The 25,031-nt window shown below is 46.4% G+C and overlaps 1 long non-coding RNA gene across 1 annotated transcript; it reads left to right on the top strand.

Moving 5' to 3' along the window:
* Nucleotides 1-9,846: 9,846 nt before the first annotated feature.
* LOC120980425 lies at nt 9,847-24,162 on the top strand. Its single transcript, XR_005774525.1, has 3 exons — nt 9,847-9,973; nt 10,680-10,682; nt 24,151-24,162. It is a non-coding gene; the product is annotated as an uncharacterized LOC120980425 (long non-coding RNA).
* Nucleotides 24,163-25,031: the final 869 nt, after the last annotated feature.

Here is a 25,031-nt window from a genome sequence, read left to right as displayed (position 1 = left end):
TGACGCGGACAGACGCGTCCTTGAATGCGCATGCGCAGATAATAGAGCTGGCAGCCGCATCACGTTGTGAACTCACTACGTCACGCCTGCCCATATTAGTCATGTGATGGGGGCGTGGCAGTGACGGATCGCTGCAGGAGCTGTCCAGCTGTAAGTATGGGAGTGGCTGCTATGTGTCATAGTCAAGCCCCTACAACAGCATACGTACCGATGCTGGGGGAAGAGAGTGGCAATCCACCCCAGCATGGGACCAAGGAGGGGACTTATTTGGCAGTCCATTGGCGGGCATAGAAAGAAATAATAACAGCAATATAGGCCAAACAGCGCACGGCTATACATTAGGGTAGGAGACTAACTACAGAGAGTCGCTACCGATTGAAAGTCAATCAAACAGATAATCAAACCATCAAACGGGGGGCATAGCTGGAATATAACTTCCCCCTGCTAGAATAGTGATGACAGATCCCATATCGCATATCGCAGAGCGGCCCCCAGGTTGATTTGGTCCGTACCATGAGAAATCAGCCCATGGTATATCTGGCATGTATGGGGTCAGAGATGGAAACCGCGATATGCGAATTAGGCATGTTGGAGATAATTAAGGGTAAGGCTCCAGACACATAAGGTCCCAGTGGGAGGGGAGAGAAGTATGCAAGCGGTGAGTGTATATGGTCCATGCTGCAGGTAGCCAATCTTAAAAAGACTGTGTGCTAATGCTGTATATAATGTACAGTAAGCTGACCTAGGAGGGGATCACAGGAAACAGCCATATTGTAATTGGTCATTCAGGCCGAGGGGTTGGGTGGTCTTAAGTTTAAAAATCCACCAGGACTCCCTCTGGAGGATCTTTTTGTCCCAGTCTCCCCCTCTTGGTGGTCTCCTAATGTGTTCTAGGCCTATGAAAGTGATGACTGATTGGCGTCCGTCGTGGGCAGAATGAACGTGTCTTGCCACTGGGGTATCCCTGTTCTTGCGGATATCCCCCATGTGTTCACCTATGCGTACCCGCAGCTCCCTGCGGGTCTTGCCCACATATCTCATGCCGCACTCACAGGTTAGAAGGTAGATAACCCCAGTGGTGCGGCAATTGATGAAATCGCGGATATGATGGATAAAGCCCTCCGCATCCGCTGGCAGGGACTTACACTGTATGATGAATTTGCAGAAGGTGCAGCGGCCGCACCTAAAACAACCACGGACTGGACTAGGCAGCCACGTATTTTTCTTAGGGGGATTATAGTGGCTGTGGACGAAACGGTCTCGCAGATTAGTCCCCCTCCTAAAGGTCACTGACGGGTGGGGGCTAACTGCGTCGACCAGGTCAGGGTCCATCAAAAGGGTGCTCCAGTTCCGTCCAAGAATCTCTTTAATTTTGGCTGCAGCAGTGTCAAAAGTACCTATAACTCTTAGTACATTAGGACTCTCCACTTTCTGGTCCCCAGTTGGATGCAGCAGTCTAGTGCGCGTCGTCTGCTGTGCTCGCTGGTAGGCCTGTCTGAGGGTGTTGTCTGGGTATCCCCGTGCCAAGAAGCGTTCTCTCAGTTCACCTGCCTGCCGTGTGAATTCTTGCTGGTCAGAACAGTTACGTTTGAGCCGCAAGTATTGGCCCACAGGGATACCCCGCTTCAAAGGGACGGGATGGCAGCTGTCCCAGCGAAGCAGGGAATTGGTGGAGCTCTCCTTGCGGTATATGGTGGTCTGTAAACCCCCTTTAGTGTCTCTCGATATACATAGATCAAGGAAGGGGAGGTTGTTCTGTACAATGGATGAAGTAAACCTCAGATTAATACTGTTGTGATTTAACTCTTCCACCAGCCTACCGAAGTCGTCCTCTGAGCCGCTCCACAAGATGAAGATGTCATCTATGTAGCGGGCCCAGAGGACGATGAACTCCGTGTACCACCCAGGCACGTCACTGAAGACAGTGGTCTCTTCCCACCAGCCCAGGAGCAAGTTGGCATACGATGGCGCGCAGGAGCTGCCCATCGCGGTGCCCCTGAGCTGGTGGTAGATGCGTCCGTCAAAAAGGAAGCAATTGCTCGTAAGCACAAAGTTCAAAAGATGGATAACGAGCTCATTGTGCGCCGTGAACTGTGAACCTCTAGCCCTCAGATAATGGGCAGTGGCTGCAAGACCCTTGTCGTGGGGGATGGAAGAATACAGGGCCTCAACGTCGATGGAAGCCAGGAACCATCCAGGCTCGAGGTTGAGGTGCTCAAGTTTCGAGAGTAAGTCACCTGTATCCCTCACATACGAGGGGAGGGATTGCACGAAGGGCCCTAATATGCGATCCACATAGATTCCGCAGTTTTGCGGGAGACTACCTACCCCTGACACTATGGGCCGGCCTTTGAGAGGCGATGTACCCTTGTGGACCTTGGGTAGGCCGTAAAACGTGGCCATTATGGGATGTGCTGGGTAAAGGAATTCGAATTCCTCACTGCTAATAAGTCTATCTGTTTTAGCTTTAGATAGGATCTCCCTTAGCTCCTGCTGGAGTCTGGGGGTCGGATCAGATGTTAATATCTCGTAGCCCTGTTTGTCTCTGAGAAGCGTGAGGCACATGTCTCGGTAGGCCGAGGTGTCCAGTATGACCACATTCCCCCCTTTGTCGGAGGGCTTGATCACTATATTACTGTCCTTTGACAACTCTAAGATGGCTTGTCTTTCCTTCCAGCTACAATTGGATCTCATATGGTTAGTAGTAATCTTGGACAGCTCAGCGGTAGTCTGTCTGAGAAAGACGTCCACACAGGAAATGTCCCCCACCGGAGGCATTTTGGTGCTCCTGTTTTTTAGATTGGTAAAGGGACCAGTGCCATCTGGGCAGTCTGGAACAGTGTCCAGGTTGAACAGAAAATGCACATCACTCAGGATCTCCACCGGCACGCCCAGCTCACGGCTCTCCTTCTTGTCTTTGAGCTTGAAGTATTTGTGCCACTTCAACTTACGGGCGAACAGGTGGAGATCCTTGGTCCAGCGGAAAAGATCAAATTGCGTGGTAGGGACAAAAGACAAGCCTCGTCTGAGTACCTTATACTCTGTCTCTGTTAAGGGACGGGATGAGAGGTTAATGACAAGTTTATCTTCAGTATGCCCTACTAGTTGGGTGGAGGGTTGATGTTGCGGTTTCGGAGTGGGTAGTGCATAGTTTGTTCTAAAAAAGAGGCAGATGATGAAGGTTGTGGAGCAGAGGGTTGTTGGTTGATAGGCGCGCATGGTACTTGGTCGTATGACTGGTAGGTGTTATAGCGACCGCCCCGACCTCCCCGGCGTCTAGATCTACCACGCCCACGTCCTCTAGTTCTAGGGTATCTATCCCTCTCACTATCTGAGACGTCGGTATCGGTGGAAGACACGTCCGTTCTTTGAGAATAGTCTGGGGCAGTGAGGAATAAATAGGCCTTGTTCTCCTTGAATTCCTGGGAATCCCTAGCGAACTGCCTGTGTTTTCGTTCCTTCAGATGGTATTGGTACCTTTCTATTGTATTCTGTAACTGGTTCTCTTTGGTACTAAAATCGGCCTCTTGTTTGAATTTTTTGGTGGTCTCGATTTGATCCGCTAAATTCCCCTCTGCTCTTGTAAGTAGTGCCCTACTTACAAGAGCAGAGGGGAATTTAGCGGATCAAATCGAGACCACCAAAAAATTCAAACAAGAGGCCGATTTTAGTACCAAAGAGAACCAGTTACAGAATACAATAGAAAGGTACCAATACCATCTGAAGGAACGAAAACACAGGCAGTTCGCTAGGGATTCCCAGGAATTCAAGGAGAACAAGGCCTATTTATTCCTCACTGCCCCAGACTATTCTCAAAGAACGGACGTGTCTTCCACCGATACCGACGTCTCAGATAGTGAGAGGGATAGATACCCTAGAACTAGAGGACGTGGGCGTGGTAGATCTAGACGCCGGGGAGGTCGGGGCGGTCGCTATAACACCTACCAGTCATACGACCAAGTACCATGCGCGCCTATCAACCAACAACCCTCTGCTCCACAACCTTCATCATCTGCCTCTTTTTTAGAACAAACTATGCACTACCCACTCCGAAACCGCAACATCAACCCTCCACCCAACTAGTAGGGCATACTGAAGATAAACTTGTCATTAACCTCTCATCCCGTCCCTTAACAGAGACAGAGTATAAGGTACTCAGACGAGGCTTGTCTTTTGTCCCTACCACGCAATTTGATCTTTTCCGCTGGACCAAGGATCTCCACCTGTTCGCCCGTAAGTTGAAGTGGCACAAATACTTCAAGCTCAAAGACAAGAAGGAGAGCCGTGAGCTGGGCGTGCCGGTGGAGATCCTGAGTGATGTGCATTTTCTGTTCAACCTGGACACTGTTCCAGACTGCCCAGATGGCACTGGTCCCTTTACCAATCTAAAAAACAGGAGCACCAAAATGCCTCCGGTGGGGGACATTTCCTGTGTGGACGTCTTTCTCAGACAGACTACCGCTGAGCTGTCCAAGATTACTACTAACCATATGAGATCCAATTGTAGCTGGAAGGAAAGACAAGCCATCTTAGAGTTGTCAAAGGACAGTAATATAGTGATCAAGCCCTCCGACAAAGGGGGGAATGTGGTCATACTGGACACCTCGGCCTACCGAGACATGTGCCTCACGCTTCTCAGAGACAAACAGGGCTACGAGATATTAACATCTGATCCGACCCCCAGACTCCAGCAGGAGCTAAGGGAGATCCTATCTAAAGCTAAAACAGATAGACTTATTAGCAGTGAGGAATTCGAATTCCTTTACCCAGCACATCCCATAATGGCCACGTTTTACGGCCTACCCAAGGTCCACAAGGGTACATCGCCTCTCAAAGGCCGGCCCATAGTGTCAGGGGTAGGTAGTCTCCCGCAAAACTGCGGAATCTATGTGGATCGCATATTAGGGCCCTTCGTGCAATCCCTCCCCTCGTATGTGAGGGATACAGGTGACTTACTCTCGAAACTTGAGCACCTCAACCTCGAGCCTGGATGGTTCCTGGCTTCCATCGACGTTGAGGCCCTGTATTCTTCCATCCCCCACGACAAGGGTCTTGCAGCCACTGCCCATTATCTGAGGGCTAGAGGTTCACAGTTCACGGCGCACAATGAGCTCGTTATCCATCTTTTGAACTTTGTGCTTACGAGCAATTGCTTCCTTTTTGACGGACGCATCTACCACCAGCTCAGGGGCACTGCGATGGGCAGCTCCTGCGCGCCATCGTATGCCAACTTGCTCCTGGGCTGGTGGGAAGAGACCACTGTCTTCAGTGACGTGCCTGGGTGGTACACGGAGTTCATCGTCCTCTGGGCCCGCTACATAGATGACATCTTCATCTTGTGGAGCGGCTCAGAGGACGACTTCGGTAGGCTGGTGGAAGAGTTAAATCACAACAGTATTAATCTGAGGTTTACTTCATCCATTGTACAGAACAACCTCCCCTTCCTTGATCTATGTATATCGAGAGACACTAAAGGGGGTTTACAGACCACCATATACCGCAAGGAGAGCTCCACCAATTCCCTGCTTCGCTGGGACAGCTGCCATCCCGTCCCTTTGAAGCGGGGTATCCCTGTGGGCCAATACTTGCGGCTCAAACGTAACTGTTCTGACCAGCAAGAATTCACACGGCAGGCAGGTGAACTGAGAGAACGCTTCTTGGCACGGGGATACCCAGACAACACCCTCAGACAGGCCTACCAGCGAGCACAGCAGACGACGCGCACTAGACTGCTGCATCCAACTGGGGACCAGAAAGTGGAGAGTCCTAATGTACTAAGAGTTATAGGTACTTTTGACACTGCTGCAGCCAAAATTAAAGAGATTCTTGGACGGAACTGGAGCACCCTTTTGATGGACCCTGACCTGGTCGACGCAGTTAGCCCCCACCCGTCAGTGACCTTTAGGAGGGGGACTAATCTGCGAGACCGTTTCGTCCACAGCCACTATAATCCCCCTAAGAAAAATACGTGGCTGCCTAGTCCAGTCCGTGGTTGTTTTAGGTGCGGCCGCTGCACCTTCTGCAAATTCATCATACAGTGTAAGTCCCTGCCAGCGGATGCGGAGGGCTTTATCCATCATATCCGCGATTTCATCAATTGCCGCACCACTGGGGTTATCTACCTTCTAACCTGTGAGTGCGGCATGAGATATGTGGGCAAGACCCGCAGGGAGCTGCGGGTACGCATAGGTGAACACATGGGGGATATCCGCAAGAACAGGGATACCCCAGTGGCAAGACACGTTCATTCTGCCCACGACGGACGCCAATCAGTCATCACTTTCATAGGCCTAGAACACATTAGGAGACCACCAAGAGGGGGAGACTGGGACAAAAAGATCCTCCAGAGGGAGTCCTGGTGGATTTTTAAACTTAAGACCACCCAACCCCTCGGCCTGAATGACCAATTACAATATGGCTGTTTCCTGTGATCCCCTCCTAGGTCAGCTTACTGTACATTATATACAGCATTAGCACACAGTCTTTTTAAGATTGGCTACCTGCAGCATGGACCATATACACTCACCGCTTGCATACTTCTCTCCCCTCCCACTGGGACCTTATGTGTCTGGAGCCTTACCCTTAATTATCTCCAACATGCCTAATTCGCATATCGCGGTTTCCATCTCTGACCCCATACATGCCAGATATACCATGGGCTGATTTCTCATGGTACGGACCAAATCAACCTGGGGGCCGCTCTGCGATATGCGATATGGGATCTGTCATCACTATTCTAGCAGGGGGAAGTTATATTCCAGCTATGCCCCCCGTTTGATGGTTTGATTATCTGTTTGATTGACTTTCAATCGGTAGCGACTCTCTGTAGTTAGTCTCCTACCCTAATGTATAGCCGTGCGCTGTTTGGCCTATATTGCTGTTATTATTTCTTTCTATGCCCGCCAATGGACTGCCAAATAAGTCCCCTCCTTGGTCCCATGCTGGGGTGGATTGCCACTCTCTTCCCCCAGCATCGGTACGTATGCTGTTGTAGGGGCTTGACTATGACACATAGCAGCCACTCCCATACTTACAGCTGGACAGCTCCTGCAGCGATCCGTCACTGCCACGCCCCCATCACATGACTAATATGGGCAGGCGTGACGTAGTGAGTTCACAACGTGATGCGGCTGCCAGCTCTATTATCTGCGCATGCGCATTCAAGGACGCGTCCGTCCGCGTCACGTGACACCTTCCCAAGCACGTGAGCGGCGGCGGCGCCCACTGCGCATGCGTTCAGGACCTCCTACCTCACATTTAAACCTCTCAGCGCGCCCTTTTGCGCTGTCAGACGCCAGGCAGATGCTCGGCACCTGTATCTGCTGTGCCGCATCCTATGAGGAGAAGTCACATGACCCCCATGCCTAACAGTGAGTAACTTCATTCAACATGCCATCAGACTGAGTGCCATATTATGCAACCATATCTAGGTATTGCACGCCCCAGACTGACTGCACCACTATGTGTTTTCTCTCATTTTATAGGATTCTGGGTTATCTAGGACTGTCTAGTCCCGTCAAGTCTGCGCCACTTGCATTTTCTCCCTCCCCTCCCCCATATCTGTCCTGATCATACAGATAGGTTGCGAGTAGGGGAGGTATACTGTACCCTTTACCCCTGTCCCCCGACGAGTTGTGGGGTTTGCCATAGGCAACTACCTATAGTTCCTTTATTTTAGGACATACATAGCATCCTTTTACTCTCCAACGAAACGCGTAGGGACACAGAGTATTTATCTACACTAGTGTAGGATTTTCTGATACATCTATCCACATTAGCACCCATATCCCCTTCTCTCTCTCTCTCATTGGCTGACCCAGGCCATTTGAGCCCCATAGGGCCTTCCCCTTTTTCCCGTCCTTACAGGGCTATCTAGGGTCACTGTTTTTAGGGCTAGGTTCCGGACGGGGCCACCCCTTGCGGGGATCGGACCCCGTATTAGCAGGCACTTCAGGGCAGCTTTAGGCCAAGTAGGGCAACACCAGGGACAGTTTCTTCCCTGTGGCCCTCCTGCACTAAGTGACCATCATCCTGCACAAAGGGACGCATTCATACGTGCGAACATCTCCCCTAAGGGCACTGGACCGGCTGGTCCTCTTGCCCATCCACCGGTAAGACCAACCCTTTCTTTTTTGCCTCCCTGGCATGCTTATAGACCACGGCACAAGCCACGGTCTTCAGTACCAGCGCTATCTTGCTTACTTACGCTAGTAGGCTTTCGAGCCTATACAGCTTGGAGTAAGACAACATGCATAAAGAGGATGATGTGGTCAAAATACTCATTTGCCTAATAATTCTGCACGCAGTGTATATACTAACATTCCTTAGGATTCAGCCATTGTGGCTCTTAAATGGTTCCTGACGCACTATAGCGACTATACTGTGGAACTGCAGGATTTCTTGTGCATATGTGTGGATTTTCTAATGAGACATCATTTCTTTATGTTCAATAGGAAATACTATCTCCAAATGTCGGGTGTTTCAATGGGGGCCAAACACCCACCATCTATTGCAAACATATACATGGCGTGGTGGGAGCGACATTTTCTGTTTCTTGATGACAACCCCTTTGCTGGCTCTATTAAATGGTATGGACGTTTATATAGATGATATGCTGTGGGTCTGGCGGGGGGGGGGGGGGGGGGAGAATAGGGTGACCCAGTGCAACAAGTATCTTAATAACTGCACAGATTCCATCAAACTTACTTATATTAGCGATTCAGCTAAAATAGATTTTCTTGATTTACATTTGGAATCGGACCTCTCTGAGGGATTGGCCACTACCTGTACCTTTAGAAAAAAGACATCTGGGAACGCCATTCTTCTTGCCTCCTCCTGCCACCCACCGCATGTGATAAATAACATACCAAAGGGGGAAATGATTAGAGCTAGACGTAATTGCTCTACAGAGGGGTTGTTCTTAAAAGAAACAGAGATTATTACACAGAGACTCCTGAGCAGAGGCTATACACTCCAGAACATTAATAAAGGCGTTGAGTTTGCCAGATTGAAAGATAGGGAATCTCTGATCTTTCCTCAGACCTTGAAAAAATCCTATAGACGTCAAAAAAGTGAAGACCTTGCTGAGGAGGACAAAAAACCTACTGTTTTTATTACTAACTACAGTAGAGAATTTCCACACATATGCAGAATTATCCGTAAACATCTCCCTGTCCTCAATTACGATGAGGAGTGGAGAGATGTGGTGTCTGCGGGTATCAGGTGAATATCCAAGAAAGCACCTACGGGGGGAAAAAAACTCAGCCCCAGCCTGTTCACTGATACCATTCCTCGGGCATGTTCCTGGCCAAAAACTACTGGCAATTATAAATGTGGAAGTAAGAAATGCATTTGCTGCCGATAGATGTGTGTCACTAAGGAGGTCACATCTACAGTGAATAACAACAGACACACTCTAAAACAATATATCAATTGTAATAAGGAGTTTGTTGTGTACGTTATTACATGCAGAATCTGTAAAGTCCAATATGTTGGATGCACTGTAAATGAGCTGAAAATACGTATCAGAGAACATCTTAGTGATATTCCTCATTTTCAGACTCGCAATGTATCGGCAGCGACTTTCCACTTCGCCACTGTTCACAGAGGTGACGCATCTGCGTTTTGTGCACAGGGGACTGAAGTGGTTTCATTGCCCATAAGAGGAGGGGACCGCAGACAAAAACTCCTTAGCATGGGAAACCTTTTGGATGTTTTCACTTGATACCTGCATGCCAAAGGGGTTAAATAGAAAACATGACCTCACTCTGCAATACAACTAGGGCTACTTTCGCATCGGCGCTTCGGTGTCCGCCTGTTGGGTTCATATCGGGGCTCTTTGGTGTCGGCCTGGCCGTGCGGAGCCAGGCGGATCCGTCCTGACTTGAAGTGTAGGTCGGTGGGGACGGATCCGTTTGACGTTGACACAATATGGTGCGATTGTGGGCGGATCCGTCCCCTGTTGACTTTCGGTGTGGGGTCGGGACGGATCCGCCTGACTAACAATTAAACTTAGAATTTTTTACATAGAATTCGGACGGTTCCGTTCTGAACGGATGCCATTGTTTGCATTTATAGGTGCGGATCCGTCTGTGAGGATGGCAGACGGATCCGCACCTAACGCAGGTGTGAAAGTGGCCTAAGATGTGTTCATTATGTGTATGTATGCATCACCTGTGATACTGGATCTCCTCCCCTGGACCGCTGAATGGTTCCCATTCCAGGCTCCAGGTGCGGACACTTTGCTGATTAGAGGGGGTTGGACGTTGTGCTACATAAAAAGGAATGGTTTTAATATGTGTGTTATGTCTTGATGAAGGGCTGGATTCTGTAGCCCAAAACATGTTACTGTACACCTTTTTTCTGTGATTTTGGTGGATTTTATACGATGAGCCAATAAAGAACTATTTTTTACTCCACAAGAAGCTGGATTCTCTCTTTTTACTAGCAAGTCAATACCGGAAAGTGCCCACCCCCCACCCCCCCTTAAAGTAACTAAAATATAATCAGAATAGTCAGTATTACCTCCATAACATAGGGCTAACAAAAAAGATCTAGCCCAACTTTTTCTGAAACATACTCCAGTCCAGAACATTAGCGAGTAATGGACTCGCCCCACAGTGCAGATAACCTTTATTACTCATGCTCCTGTATTAGGCCGTTCCCAACAACGTGCTCAGGTAGTCCATATTTAGTACCCTTCAGGAGATTTTAGTCCCCGACTGTAGGGTTATTTAAGATCCTCACCGCCGTTGACCGCTTCAAGTGTCCAAACTCCTAAGCTGCCGTTCATTCTTGTCTAGCCGTTGCAGTGCCGAATCCGGGTCTTCAAAAAACGTTGTATATCCTAAGGCTACCACCCGCAGCTTGGTGGAAACATCATAGAATATTGTACTTGTAATCCACGAAGTCGTCTTTTTATATCTACAAAGCAAGCTCTTTTATTCTGTACTTCGGATGAATAATCCGGAAAAATAGAGATCTTTGTCCCGTTGATTATAAGCTCCGGATGGTCCCGGGACTGCTTTAGTATAGTATCTCTGTCCTTATAATGTAATATTTTTGCAAGCATCGGACGAGGTGGGCGACCAGGTGGTAACGGTCTTGTGGGAACACGGTGAGCTCTCTCAATTGCATACAGAGAGGAGAGGCCTTTATCTTTAAACTTGTCGGCTAACCATTTTTCAATTAATTCTCTAGCATTTAAGCCTTCTGCTTTTCTGGCACACCATCTGTTTTACCATATAATGCACTGATATCTTTCGCGGTAACTTTGGCTGTCTTTTGCAGTGGTTTAGCACCCTCCTCTAATTCAGAGTACGTTCCGCAACTTTATGGAGGTCATGGAGTATTATAGAAAGATCCTCTTTAAGGCTCCCAAATTGAATATTTAGGCTCTTGAGGGTGGAATTACAACTTGCTATGGCTGCTATTATATCTTTTAATATAGGCTCTGCAACCTCCTCCTCCTGATCTTGTGCCTTATGTTTATCATGGACATGTTGACTGTGGGGTATTTGTGGCTCTTGCACACGTTGTTCCTTATCTGATGAGCTTTCATTGCCCTCTGAAGCAAAGTGAGCCCCCTCTGCGTCCGCCCACCTTTCCTGCATGCTTCTCTGGGATTTATGTGCATACCGTATTTTCCTAGGCACGCTGCTATCTCATGGCGCGCTGATACAGGCGCGCTGACCTCCATCTTGGATTCGCGCCTCCCGCTCTGATTTCGGCGGCATTATCACCTTTTCAATCTTACCTCTGTAGGTCTGGAGGCAACTATGTAAGTAAGCGGACGGCTGTAGAATGATGCGGTCAGGCTGGATGTGCAGGATACTCGCAGGAGCTCCGAGACGTGCGTCCTACACCATGCTCCGTCAGGCTCCGCCCCACAAAAGTCTGTGTTTTTAGTTAGTTTTGTGTCAAAATTAATCCCTCAGCTCTAATTTAAGGTTCCATAGGTTATGTGTATAGAATGTGATATAAAGTCATACTTCGATATTTAACCCTTACTAGGATTATACTAATAGCTTAGGTAATAGTTTCACCTAGGGGTAAATTAGTAACATTACACCAACAGCAGACATGCATTTTGGGTAATACAGTGACATCACAGTCATTATCATATGTACACGCCTAGCCGACAATGATTGGAAAACTCCAAGTTAGGAAGGTGTGTCTAATTGATAAGTTTGTGATCATAAACCACACACACATGAAGGGAGAGAACAGCAACAGGAAAGAACAACAGGGAGCAACAGATGACACAGAAACACTGAGAAACAAAGAAAGGAAGCACATCCCAGGAGAAAATCCCAATGATGAGAACAGACTTTAGAGCTGACTCCCCTTAGACTCTGCATATCAACTGCACTCCCAGGTAACATATAATTTCATTATATGTAGTATTGATTGAATTAATTAGCCTGATATTTAGGAAAATCCGCGCTTTATTGTGGATGTATGTTAGATGTACTACATCAATATTATCGCTATTCAGTAAAGATGCATATTACTGAATAAGAGACCTAATATTGATATCAGAGGGAATCTCTGATTGGAATATTCATTCCATATCCATATCAGGCTTGATAATTTATAAGTTGTGTCGCAATACTACCGGTATCTGAGATTTGTCATAGTTTTAGCAGAGCAAGGGTTCGTATCTGTCCTTATCATTGTTTTATATCTAATAATTGTCGTCGAGACAGTTGTTTTATATTTTTATATTTGAGAGGTATTGTGTATACGTTGGTCTTGGTGTTACTTGGGTACTGCATATCACTGTGTGTTATTGCATATTATTGTGTTTTTCTACTGATTAAGCTAGATTGTATTTAAGTTATTGTATAATAAACCATTTATATTTTTGCATAGATGCCTGTACCATATTTTACTGATTGCACAACATAAATTAACAATCTTTTTTTGAGGTGTTTTATATGTCCACCTCGAGGATCAATACCTTTTGAAATTTTTTATTTTATCCTTTCTTTTATATAAAGCCTTTTTCTTTATATCCCCGACAGTATGAAGCTGACATCCAGTAAGTAAGATTCCTTATTCAGGAACTTCCTGCCATGATCCCACCTCTTGCTGGAGCTGTAACCCTTTCTAGGCCTTGTGCCAAGAAAGATGAACGTCACCATCATGGACAATGGCAAAGTGTAGTGAAAATGCAGAGCCATTTCTAGTTTTATCATTTGGGATGTCTGAGGTGTTTTCTCACCCTGGTTTTTATTCCATGAATTCATACAAGGCACAGGTTATTAAATAAACCGCATAAGACCAGGTTCACATCACCGTTTTGTTTTCCGTTCTTCTGATTCATCAGAAGAACAGAAAAATGAAAAATAAAAATACTGATCCTTCATTTTGAGCATCATTTTGCATCTGTTTTTGTCAGTTCCATCAGAGAGCTATTATTTTAGATGGCACGCAAGACTTTATCTCCCATCTAAATAAAGGATCTGTATTTATTTATATTTGTTTTCTGTTCTCCTGGCTGATCAGAAGAACGGAAAACAGAACGGTAATGTGAACCCGGCCTAAGAAGTGTTAGGCTACTTTCCCATATGCGTTTTACATTCCGGTTTTGAGATCCCTCCCAGCTTAAACATCACAGATCCAAGCCTGCTTGAACCCCTGCTAGAAAAGCTCCGCCCTAAGAAACAGCATCATTGCTGACATCATGTCTACAGGGCGGGGTCCAGGAGACTGAGCAGAACGCCCCATCCGAGGCAAGGCTATGGATGATGCTGTTCTACAGGCAGAGCCTTACCACACCTCAGATGTAAATGTGATGTAATCGGCACAGGGAACCAACACAGTAGAAAATGTCACATGACCTCGATGGACTGCAGGAAAACGGGACATTACAGATAATCGCTATTAGTAAGTGATAACATGTTGTTTCCTGTCAATTGATGCTGAAAATTGCAAACCGGAATACAGCTTTATATCGTTCAACCAATGGCCAGCTCTAAGTAATTCATATAACATTTATTTTAAGATACAGTTCATATGAGAATCCAGACAACAATTATACAAAATAAAAAAATACATTTCATATAAGACAAGAATAAAAATATTAAAATATATCTGTAGTGGTATATTAGTATTTTGTCACAGCCTCTGTTGTGTGCGCCTTGACACGATTGCCGTGCATGCTTTTGCCTGTGGAAGTGGACTCCATGGTTTCCCGGAGGGGTGAACCAAAAGTCAGCAAGCTGTAGTTGTTCCACCCAGTCGTTGTGGCAGGTAAGTGGTGGTTGTTCCAGTGCGTGTCGTTTTCACTGGGCTCTTACCTGCCGTTATGTGTTTATGCTTGCTCTCTGCTTCTTCATTGTTGCTAGGCCTGTGGGAGACTCCGGTTCTTCCGTGCCTTGGAAGAGCCGGTTGTCCCTTCTTCCTTACAATACCATCAGGGATCATCAGGGAGAATTAGGGTCCTAGGTTCCGGGTATGAGCCCTCTCACCATCAGGGTTGGCTCATACAGTTAGGAGGTCAGGGATTGTATTTAGGGATGCATAGGAGGTGACCTGTTCCCTTATCCTGGCTTCCAGGCCTAGTGGCATGGTCCATATAGACATTGTTCGGTGTGTTTTTTTCCCCCACTCCCCATCATGACATTATGTTCCACAAGGAGGCCCTCACGGGCAGGTGACACATCCAGAGGGGAGCAAAGCTCCTACTCATACAAAGGCAGACATACCACTAACCTCATTCTCACAACTCCAGTATAGGAAGAGCCATGAAGCCACACCCAGCTCCACCTTGCACACTCCTTTAACCCAAAACAAACCAAAATGGGAAGGAACACCAGCCTTAAAGGGGAAGTGTAAAATCATGCTAACAACACATTGCCGCCAGCAACAAGCATGCACGGCAAAAGTGTCACGGTCCACTACCACCATGACAGCCGTGACATATTTATAACTAATTGTAGTCACGGTCCCTCTTTTAGTTCCAATTGCGGAGCTCACGCAGTTTTTGAACCAAGTTCATTCATTGCGGTATATAAAATTAGATACTCCTCTATATTATATTTTGATATGTAGCATATCTATAGTATCATTTCGGGCTAATATATAAAGTTCAGTCTCATTATAGTTTTATACTGCGTTTCCCTATTGATGCCAATGTGGAGCTTAATTCACATGTAGTTAAGCGGGGTATGTTGCGCTCTTGCGTTTCTTACCAGTATCCTGGTGTACCCGTCTTATTGTACAAGTCGGCCACTACCAATTAATTGATTGATGCATACATGGCCTTATCAATGCAGACTGTTTGAATTCCTTCAATTGCTCTGGGATCACTGAGCCTTGCGGTCCATCCCCGCACTTGTTCCGGCACTTTGGTTAGCGCATGCGTATTGGAAATGTCGGGACGCCAAGCTCATTTCGCAGTATGTATCTTGTGCTTTTGATAAACAATCTCTCTTTTGGATACCGCAGCTTATCTTTTATGGATCTTTTACAGACGCGTTTCGAAACTCAAATAGTTTCTTCCTCAGTGGTCAAGATATAATGTAAGGTGAGGGACAGGTTACTCTTTATATAGAGCTAGTGCAGTGGTCGGCAAAGTGCGGCTCGCGAGCCACAAGCGGCTCTTTAGATCCCTGAATGCGGCTCTTTGGTGCGGGCTGGCAGGTGGGCGGCCGCGCAGCCATACCGCGCCGCTCAAGCTGCTTGCAAAATGTCCGTCATGCGCCTCCTGCCCCGTCTGTCTGCTCCTTCCACTTTATGAAAGAAGCAGGCAGGCGGGGCAGGAGGCGCATGACGGAGGGTGAGATGTCACGCTGCGCACAGCAGCAGAAGGGCGGGCAGCAGCAGCGGACTTTCGGCAGAACACCAGCCATGTGAGGAGTGGTGAAGAGGCCGCCGCTCAGGAGGAGCGAAATGTCCTGCAGCAGAAAGGTAGGAGCTGCCCCCGGTGTGTGCACAGCGCCGGGCACTGCACCGGCCCCGCAGCAAGTGTCCCTGCCTCCTCCCTTTCCCCCACTAATACATTACTTTACTTACTGGAGGGCACTTATGGGGGATATCTGTGGAGGGCACTTATGGGGGATATCTGTGGAGGGCACTTATGGGGGATATCTGTGGAGGGCGCTTATGGGGGATATCTGTGGAGGGCACATATATAGCATCTTATACTATATATGTGTCATCCACAGATATCCCCCATTAGTGCCCTCTACAGATATCCCCCATAAGTGCGTCATCCACTGTCACGGCCATGCCCATGACCGTGACTCCTTTACCGCATGCGGTTGCCTGCGGTTTTGTATGGGCGTTCAACCACGGGTGAGGGCCGCTTGTCTGTGGCCTCACTTGTGGTTGCCGCGGGCAACCAGTGTTGTTGTTAGCAGCAGAGCAGCCTGAGCGTCGCTAGGCAGCTTGCTGCCCTGGCATGCGGTCTCACCTGACTTTCCTTTTGTTAGGTGTGTTTGTTGTGTGCACTGTGTTGTAAGTTATTGTGTGCACTTTCCCTTTATGTATGTTTGTTTTCCCTTCTGTGTTACTGGAAGGGTTAACTTCCTTCCCAGTGTGTGTGTGATGTCACTGGGTGTGTCCAATCCTTGGGTGTGTCCAATCCTTGGGTGTGGCCACTTGGGCCTATAAAGACCCTCTCTCTTGCAGAGCTCAGTAGGTTGCTTCAGCATGCTTGCTGATAGCAGCCTCCTGTGTTTGTCATCCGCCAGTGAGAGCCACCACTGTGGTCATAGTTTGAGTTTAGGTTTAAGTTAAGGTTTTATGTATGCCTATGTCTTTATGTGTGTGTTGTAGCAAGTTTGTCTGTTGGGATTTTCATATGTGTTTGTGCAGCATAACGGTTCTGGATCCCTGTCTGTTTAGGGATCCAGTCAGCAGGGCTGTGGCAGGTTGGTGAATGTCTGTTCACCTGCCATTTCCGTATTGCTGTTTCTGTTCCCCTTTTTCCCAACAGCTTGGCCATTGAGGCTCCTGCTCCTCCGTGTCATGGAGGAGTAGGTTGCCTTACCCAGCTCCTAGCTCAGGGATCTGCGGAGGGTAAGATAGGGCTCCGAGGTTCCGGCGCATGGGCCCTCCTACCTTAAGGGTCGGCCCATGCAGGTTAGGAGTTAGGGTCAGGGTAGGGACGCTGTAGGAGGTGACCTGCTCCCTGTCCTGTGGCTTCATGGCCGAGTAGCTACTTCAACACCTGGCACCTCACGGCTGAGGGTTTCCCCCATCCTCAGCCGTGACATCCACAGATATCCCCCATAAGTGCGTCATCCACAGATATCCCCCATAAGTGCGTCATCCACAGATATCCCCCATAAGTGCGTCATCCACAGATATCCCCCATAAGTGCGTCATCCACAGATATCCTGTCACGGAACCATGAACCAGACGTACAACAAGAGATAAGTGAAAATAAGAAGGCTTTATTGAAAATAAAGCTGTAAAGCAAAAGTCCAAACGGATGGTGAAACCGAGCAGAGTCTTTGCGAAGCCAGAGGTCAGGAACCAGAAGGGTAGTCAGACGAAGCCAGGATCAGGAACCAGCAGGGTAGTCAGACGAAGCCAGGATCAGGAACCAGCAGGGTAGTCAGACGAAGCCAGGATCAGGAACCAGAAGCAGCAGCAGTCTTAGAAGCATGTGAACACAAGAGGACCAAGCAAGGAACTGAAGCCACAGACCTCCTATATATATGAGCTAGGCATCCAGCTCCTCCCAGGGGAAGGAGGAGCCGCAGGGTGGAAGGCTACAAGAAACCCAGGACCCAAGATGGCCGCCAGCACATGTCAAACGAAGGAGAGCAGCAAGCAGGTAAGACCATGACATATCCCCCATAAGTGCGTCATCCACAGATATCCCCCATAAGTGCGTCATCCACAGATATCCCCCATAAGTGCGTCATCCACAGATATCCCCCATAAGTGCGTCATCCATAGATATCCCCCATAAGTGCGTCATCCACATCTGCAGACAAGTTTAATAAAAGTAAAAAATGATAAAGATAAAATGAAATAATAATCAAGATCCAAATAAAAGAAAGTACATATAAAAGTATGTAAAAACACACTCTGGGCTCATGCCCACAAATGTAAGGGCGCTGTGGACCGCAAATAGCGGTCCGCAATGCACGGACACAGACCATGGGGCAGCTGCATGAGGATCGCGGACCCATTCGATGGAATGGGGTTCGCGATCCGCATCCGATTGCCAGCACCGCAAAAAAGTAGCGCATGCTGAAGTGAATGAGTCCATGATGCGGGCTGCACACGGCCGTGTGCAGGCCGCATCATGGACCCATTCACTTCAATGGGTCCAGGATCGGGGATATGAGTGCTACAGTGTGCTTCCGTGGTGCTTCTGGCTGTGCCTCCGCACCGCAAAAAAGTAGTGCATGCGCTACTTTTTTGCGGTGCGGAGGCACAGCCAGAAGCACCACGGAAGCACACTGTAGCACTTATATCCCGGATCCTGGACCCATTGAAGTGAATGGGTCCTTGATGCGGGCTGCACACGGCCAGTGCCCGTGTATTGCGGACCCGCCGTATGCGGCCTGCAATATGGCAATGGCGGGCACACGGTCGTGTGCATGAGCCCTAATAGTCCTCACTGGTACTGTTGACGCAATATTTTAGGTTTTAAAAATGTGTCTCTCGAAAGAAATTTCAATCGTGGTTTTGGTGATATTTGGCTCAGTAGACAAAAAAGTTTGCCCACCACTGAGCTAGTGCAATCACTAAAACTTGGACCAGACTATAAGTTACCGCTTGCCTCCTATGTACATGTTGCGGTATATCTACCCTTTCTATACCACCATTATATATAATTTCCTTGCTCCTAAATAATATGCTGAACTACACCTTAATATACAATTATATAGATGCACAAGAGATACATAAAAGGTGCAAAAATAAATTAATAAATAAATTGAAAATATCAATAAAATACATAAATATGTATATATGTCTATAGACGTCATAGGGCCAGTGGGAGGATGCAGGCGCTGGAAAACAGCCTGGCATCGACATGTCGTGTAAACCTACCACCGGCCCATCTATAGGAAGCCAAAGATTTCCAATTCCGAGTTGAGTCCCGAAGGTACCAATGATCCAAACTCATAAATAATTCTAGACTCACATATCGACATCTTGGATATGAAGTCCCCTCCCCTCCAGTCTTTCTTGACCAATTGGATTGCTGCATATTTAAAACCTGTTGGATCACTAGCATGATGATAGAGTATGTTTTTCATATCCCTTTTTGATGTTATTAATGTGTTCTCATACTCTGGTTTTAAACATCCTTCCTGTGCGGCCTATGTACTGTTTGGCACATGGGCACTCCAGGACATACAGTCAGGTCCATAAATATTGGGACACAGACACAATTATAACATTTTTGGCTCTATACACCACCACAATGGATTTGAAATTAAACGAACAAGATGTGCTTTAACTGCCGACTGTCAGCTTTAATTTGAGGGTATTTGCATCCAAATCAGGTAATCGGTGTAGGAATTACAACAGTTTGCATATGTGCCTCCCACTTGTTTAGGGACCAAAAGTAATGGGACAGAATAATAATCATAAATAAAACTTTCACTTTTTAATACTTGGTCGCAAATCCTTTGCAGTCAATTACAGCCTGAAGTCTGGAACGCATAGACATCACCAGACGCTGGGTTTCATCCCTGGTGATGCTCTGCCAGGCCTCTACTGCAACTGTCTTCAGTTCCTGCTTGTTCTTGGGGCATTTTCCCTTCAGTTTTGTCTTCAGCAAGTGAAATGCATGCTCAATCGGATTCAGGTCAGGTGATTGCATAACATTCTAGTTCTTTCCCTTAAAAAAACTCTTTGGTTGCTTTTGCAGTTTGCTTTTGGTCATTGTCCATCTGCACTGTGAAGCGCCGTCCAATGAGTTCTAAAGCATTTGGCTGAATATGAGAAGATAATATTGCCTGAAACACTTCAGAATTCATCCTGCTGCTTTTGTCAGCAGTCACATCATCAATAAATACAAGAGAACCAGTTCCATTGGCAGCCATACATACCCACACCATGACACTACCACCACCATGCTTCACTGATGAGGTGGTATGCTTAGGATCATGAGCCAGCGATGGACTGGCCATCGGGAGTACCGGGAGAATCCCGGTGGGCCGATCGAATTATGGGCCGGCCAGGGCCGCCATCAGGGGGGTAAAGCCGATACCCCAGTAAGGGGCCCGGACCCCCGGGGGGGCCCGGCCGGTCCCGAGCCATTTTAATTTTTTTGCTGTCAGTGTGTTAACTTTAAAATCAGCGCTCATCTCTTTACTATCTTACACTGACTCAGCCCCAGTAACAGCAGGCAGTGTGGGGGCGGCGCTCACTCACTGACGTCACACGCCTGCTCCTCCCACTAGGCGGCGCAGGCGCGTGACGTCAGTGAGTGAGCGCTGCCGCCCGCACTTGTTACTGGAGGCTGGAGGGAGCTGAATGTAAGGTAGTAAAGAGATGAGCGCTGTGTTAAAATTAAAGTTACTGTCTGCAGCCTGCAGGATACCGATTTATTAATGTATACTACTGTGAGTGGCGGGGAGGGGGATCTATGGATGACGGCACTGTTATAGGGAGGGGGATCCGTGGATGGCACTGTTATGGGGGGGGGTCTGTGGATGACACTTATGGGGGGGATCTGTGGATGGCACCATTATGGAGGGGGATTTTTTTTTCTAAATTAAGAGTAAAAATAAAAAACCTGTTTATACTTACAGTGGAATGTTTTTACTTATGTTTTTTTTTGAGTGTGTTTGGGAAAAATAAAGTGGGCCGGTCTGGCTGAAGTCCAGGGCCACTTTATTGTCCCAGTCCATCCCTGTCATGAGCAGTTCCTTTCCTTCTCCATACTCTTCTCTTCCCATCACTCTGGTACAAGTTGATCTTGGTCTCATCTGTCCATAGGATGTTGTTCCAGAACTGGGAAGGCTTTTTTAGATGTCCTTTGGCAAACTCTAATTTGGCCTTCCTGTTTTTGAGGCTCACCAATGGTTTACATCTTGTGGTGAACCCTCTGTATTCACTCTGGTGAAGTCTTCTCTTGATTGTTGACTTTGACACACATACACCTACCTCCTGGAGAGTGTTCTTTATCTGGCCAACTGTTGTGAAGGGTGTTTTCTTCACCAGGAAAAAAATTATTCGGTCATCCACCACAGTTGTTTTTCGTGGTCTTTCGGGTCTTTTGGTGTTGCTGAGCTCACCGGTGCATTCCTTCTTTTTAAGAATGTTCCAAACAGTTGTTTTGGCCACGCCTAATGTTTTTGCTATCTCTCTGATGGGTTTGTTTTGTTTTTTCAGCCTAATGATGGCTTGCTTCACTGATAGTGACAGATCTTTGGATCTCATCTTGAGAGTTGACAGCAACAGATTCCAAATGCAAATAGCACACTTGAAATGAACTCTGGACCTTCTATCTGCTCATTGTAATTGGTATAATGATGGAATAACACACACCTGGCCATGGAACAGCTGAGAAGCCAATTGTCCCATTACTTTTGGTCCCTTAACAAGTGGGAGGCACATATGCAAACTGTTGTAATTCCTACACCGTTCACCTGATTTGGATGTAAATACCCTCAAATTAAAGCTGACAGTCTGCAGTTAAAGAACATCTTGTTCGTTTCATTTCAAATCCATTGTGGTGGTGTATAGAGCCAAAAATGTTATAATTGTGTCGATGTCCCAATATTTATGGACCTGACTGTATATGACCGCCTCACTTCTACATGATAGTGTTTCTTTGATCTTCCATTCGAATGTATTCGCCCTAGATATTATTCTGGTTGTCTTTCTATCAAACTTAGTGGCTTTGCAGTTGCTGCATAAGCTGCATCTGTAAAACACTCTCAAATTTGTCCATGGTGTTACTGAAGATTTCTCCTTCTGCTTTCTTTTGGTTGGGGCTACCCGTAGTCCTAAGTTTGGGGCTTTTGTGTACACTATAGGTGGTTTTTTTTTGGAAGAGTTGTTACTAAAATATTATCTTCCTGTAATAAATGCCAATATTTATTGATAATGGCTGATATTGTTTTATATTCTACATTAAAAGGTAATATTAGTTTAGATGTCTCCTCTATTCCACCGCTTACCTTTTCTTTTTTTTCTTTTTATGTTTGTCTATTTAGTCTTCTTACTTTATTTAGTGAATCATCTAATAAGGATAGTGAATATTGTTTTTCAAGAAATTGGGTTCTCATGGATTCTGCTTCAATTTCAAATTGGTCATCTTGTGTACAGTTTCTCTTAAGGCGATGAAACTGACTAAATGGTATGTTCAGCAACCATCGAGGTAGATGGCAGCTGGTATTTAATATAAAACAATATTTTGCTACAGATTTCTGATAGGTACTACATAAAAAACTTGACTCCTTGACTTCTATGTTGAGGTGAAGGGATTGTACTGATTGCGTGCTAACATTTGGTGTGAATCTTAGGTTTAACTGATTGCCATTTAGGCCTTCTATAAATTCCATTAATTGCTCATACGACTTATTCCACACCAAAATGATATCCTCGATGTAATGCCGCCAGAGCACCAGACCTGACCCCAGCTTAGGTGTTGCTACATCCTGCTCCCATGCCACCCTAAATAAATTGGCATAGCTGGGGGCAAATCTGGTGCCCATGGCGGTACCGGTCATCTGTAAATAATATTTAGACTTAAAATAAAAATAATTATGTGTCAGGACATAGTTGATACTGTCCCAATATGAATTGCAACTGTTCAGTTTTTAAATCTTTTTTTGGGGTTATTATTTTTGATACTGCTTGCAAACCTTGTTCATGATTGATACAGGTGTATATTGAACTTACATCTAATGTTGCCATGATCCAACCAGGTTATTATACTAAGTTTTCACAATTTTTACCACCATTTGGGTGTCTTTTAGATAAGACATGATTTATCAGAATAAATAGAATTTATCCAATGATGAAATACAAGCATTAAAAAAACCTCCAACAAAACAAACAAATCACGATTTATATTCATATAGAAAAGGTAAGCGGTGGAATAGAGGAGACATCTAAACTAATATTACCCTTTAATGTAGAATATAAAAAAATATCAGCCATTATCAATAAATATTGGCATTTATTACAGGAAGATAAGATTTTAGCAACAACTCTTCCAAATAAAGCCACCTATAGTGTACACAAAAGTCCCAAACTTAGGACTACGGGTAGCCCCAACCATAAGAAAGCAGAAGGAGAAATCTATAGTAACACCATGGACAAATTTGAGAGGGTTTTACAGATGCAGCTTATGCAGAAACTGCAAAGCCACTAAGTTTGATAGAAAGACAACCAGAATAATATCTAGGACGAATACATTCGAATGGGAGATCAAAGAAACACTATCATGTAGCAGTGAGGCGGTCATATATGTCCTGGAGTGCCCATGTGCCAAACAGTACATAGGCCGTTAAAACCAGAGTATAAGAACACATTAAAGGGTTTCTACCACCACATTTTGACCTAATTAGCTGTCAGAGACTAGCGATCTGCTAGTGTCTGCTCTACCTAACCATGCTATTGTAATTCCTTTCTCTGCAGATCGCTAGTCTCTGACAGCTAATTAGGTCAAAATGTGGTGGTAGAAACCCTTTAATAACATCAAAAAGGGATATGAAAAACATACTCTATCATCATGCTAGTGATCCAACAGGTTTGAAATATGCAGCAATCCAATTGGTTAAGAAAGACTGGAGGAGAGGGGACTTCATGTCCAAGATGTCAAGATGTGAGTCTAGAATGATTTATGAGTTTGGATCATTGGTACCTTCGAGATTCAACTCGGAATTGAAAATCTCCTAGGCTGCAGCGCTGGCCAATCGCAGCGCACAGCTCACAGCCTGGGAGTTTTTTTTCTCTCAGGCTATGAGCTGAGTGTTGCGATTGGCCAGCGCTGCAGCCTAGGAGAAGGAGACGCCCACAGGACAAGGGCAGACACCGCCTACTATAACTTAGTGAGTGAAGATACCGGAGGGCATAACGGGAGAACGGAGCGGCGCCCGGGGATAATAGTAAGTGCAGGGAGATCCCCGGGCGCCGCTCTCCATGGCAGCATACTTAGTTCACAATGTTTTTCAAGGTGAAAGGTCCTCTTTAAATAAATTCATAGAGGAACTTAAGAAGTATGGAGTTACGACAGTTGTAAGAGTGTGTGAAGCCACCTATGACACTGCCCTAGTGGAAAAAGAAGGAATTCAAGTTTTGGATTGGCCCTTTGATGATGGTGCCCCACCTTCTAGTCAGATTGTAGATGACTGGTTAAACCTTCTGAAAGCTAAATTCCGTGAGGAGCCTGGCTGCTGCATTGCAGTTCACTGTGTTGCTGGGCTTGGAAGAGCTCCGGTACTTGTGGCCCTTGCTTTAAACGAATGTGGGATGAAATATGAAGATGCCGTTCAATTTATAAGGCAGAAGCGTCGAGGAGCTTTTAATAGCAAGCAGCTGCTTTACCTGGAGAAGTATCGTCCTAAAATGCGGTTACGCTTAAAAAATCCCAATGGCCATCGGAACAATTGTTGCATTCAGTAGAAGCTCCCCTTGTAGCTCCCGAATAAAATGACAATTGTAGACCTGAACAGGATCCAATGCTAATATCTGGTTAATGGAAAATGCAAACGCGATCGCACACTACATCCAGCACTCTGCCCTCCATGCTGGATGAGACATTGGTTTATATTTTGGCCAAAGCATAGTAAGCCACTCACCGCGTCAAGGCTGTCTCATGAGTGGTCCCTAACTCTTGTTCCTACCTGTTCATGGGCCATGACAGCCACATAAAATCCAGGGAATGCAGGTCAGCATGCAAGCCAAGTACACTTTGCTTGTAACCCCGTCCGGTGCCATTACAGCTTTCATCGGATCCAGGGATGCAAGTACCAACATGCATGCTGAACCCACCACATACTTCTCCTGGAGCCCGATGGCTAATGGTAGGTTCTATATAAGCAGACTCAGTTTTATACTGACTTTAAAACCAGCCTCAAGGACAGATTAACTGGTCA

The sequence above is a fragment of the Bufo bufo genome, chromosome 10, assembly GCF_905171765.1.
Source record: "Bufo bufo chromosome 10, aBufBuf1.1, whole genome shotgun sequence".
Lineage (NCBI taxonomy): Eukaryota > Metazoa > Chordata > Amphibia > Anura > Bufonidae > Bufo > Bufo bufo.
The sequence above is the reverse complement of the archived record's forward strand: the minus strand, read 5'-3'. Positions and strand labels throughout refer to the sequence as shown.